We start from the raw sequence: 2,279 nt of genomic DNA on the forward strand, positions 1-2,279 counted from the left end.
TGATATGTAAGGGTTTGTACTGGTCATGTTGTTGTTAAGAAGTTGCTTTGTGATCTCAGCTTTTATTTGTATGGTCTGTAAACTATGTGCTTATAAGTGTTTTTGTGTTAGGTGGTATTCTTTTGTTTTTCTTTCTAGTATTTTTAGCATCTCTTGTAGGGCTGGTCTGGAGGTAATAAATTCCCTTAGCACTTGCTTGTCTCCTTAATTTATGAGGCTTTGTTTGGGGGAGTAAGACATTTTTGCTTGGCATTGTTTTTCTTTAAGTATGCTGAAAATTAACCTCCAATCTCTTTTGGCTTGCAAGGTGTCTGCTAAAATGTTTGCGACTCTTCTGATGGGTACCACTTGGTAAATAGTCTCTTTTTTTTCTCTAGCTGCATTTATGATTTTTTAATTTCAGACTGACCTTGACTAGTCTAATAACTATGTGCCCTGTAGATGATTGTCATGTACAGTACTTCACCAGAGTTCTCTCAATTTCTTGTATCTGCATGGTGGCCTCTCTAGCAAAATAGGGGAAAATTTCTTGGATAATGTGTGAAAAGCTTATTTCGATTTGTTTTTATTTTCCCCTTCTCTATCAGGAGTGTCAATCAAATATATATCTGATCTCTTCATATAATCCCATATTTCTCAAAGGCTTTACTTTTTAATTATTTTTCTTATATTTTTTCTGAGAGGATTAAGTTGAATGATCAATCTTCAAGTTCTGAAGTTTTTGCTCCTGTTTGATCAAGTTTCCTAGTAAGACTTATGACTGTGTTCTGGAATTTCTGAAATTAATTCTTCATTTCCAGAAGTTCACTTTGGTTCTTTCTTAGGATGGCCATGCCGGCTTTCAGTTTTTGGACTGTTTCTGTGGCCTGTTTGAATTGGGTATCCACTTTCTCTTGGATCTTGTTGAGTCTCTTTGACATGCATATTCTGAATTCTATACCTGTCAACCTGTCTGGTTGACACCCATTGTTTGAGAGTTGGCAGCATCCTTTGTGGGTATCAAATCAGTTTGACTTTTAGTACTGCCAGTGATCTTGTGCTGATTCCTTCTCATCTGTGGAGGTAGACTCTCCTCATTTTATTTATTTTTTATTTTTTTAATTTATATTAAAATTTATATTATATTTGTACAGAGCTTTATAAAATTTATAAGTTTAAATTTGTCTTATGGATATATCTGTGATATCTGTTGTGTCTGGCTTCTTTTAGTGCCCTAACTCCCCGTTGTCTTTCTGATTCACTGGCTGCAGGGACAAAGTCAGCAGCAGCTGCATTTAGGGGGTGCCTGATGCTGACTGCTTGGATCAGCGTCTTGAGGGGAGTGTTTGGACACAGCTGAAGTGCTCAGGTGAGGCAGATAGGTTGAATGGTGCCAGGAAACCCCACCTGGTAGGAAGTTGTAGGGGGGAGTGTCTGGACATCAGACCTATGGGCATTCAGAAAAATTCCATTTATTTCCTCCCTTCCCGACCAGAGATAGGGTGATGGTACTAGCAGTTAGTGATGGAAAAGTCCTTTCTCCTGCATTCTTTTCTTGTTCATGTCTGGGATAGGTGGAGGCAGCAGCAAAGGCAGCATCTGGGAGGGTCTCACCTGGCAGGTCACCACCAGGGTAATCAAGAAGATATGGGGCAGCCTTTACCCACCTGGACAGTGAGCAGCAGGGGCCCGGTCTGGCTAGGCGTTGCAGATTTACTCTGTCTCCTACCTCTCTCTCTGCACTGTGGGAAGAGCAAAGACAAACTGGCAGCCTCTCAGGGTCAATCCACGACTGCAACTCATCGCTGACTTCAGGGCAGCTGTGATGAGAGGGCCAACTCTGGAGTGGGAGTGACACCTCCAGTGAAGAAAAAAGGAGCACCCATGTGGTGCAGTCCACAGCTGTGGAATCTGTCCTCAAGGTTCCTCCACAGTGGAGTGGTGGCAGCCAGCACTGGACCTCACAGGTAACAGCTTGCTGGCTTCACATGGATCTGAGTACCTCTCTTCAGACTTTGGGTGGCCTCCTGCACTTGGCCAGGGTGGAATGTGTGGGAGGGATAGTGATGGTGATGAGAATGACTCCTTAGCATTTAGAGTTTCAGAGGTTATTGGGAGATGTGTAAGACTGCAGTGAAGCCTCCTAGTCACTCCTAGTCACTCACCCCTTTTCCTTATAGGAAGTCTTCTCTTGTTTTCACCTGGGGCCAGATCCAAAGGTGGCTGGAATTTTGGTCCCTTTGGCTCACAATGGTCTCAGGTTTTGTTCTAATGAATTTCAGCACGACTTCCAAAGGGCT

This window comes from Carlito syrichta, unplaced genomic scaffold (genome assembly GCF_000164805.1).
Source record: "Carlito syrichta isolate Samal-C Ts95f unplaced genomic scaffold, Tarsius_syrichta-2.0.1 Scaffold311982, whole genome shotgun sequence".
Classification (NCBI taxonomy): domain Eukaryota; kingdom Metazoa; phylum Chordata; class Mammalia; order Primates; family Tarsiidae; genus Carlito; species Carlito syrichta.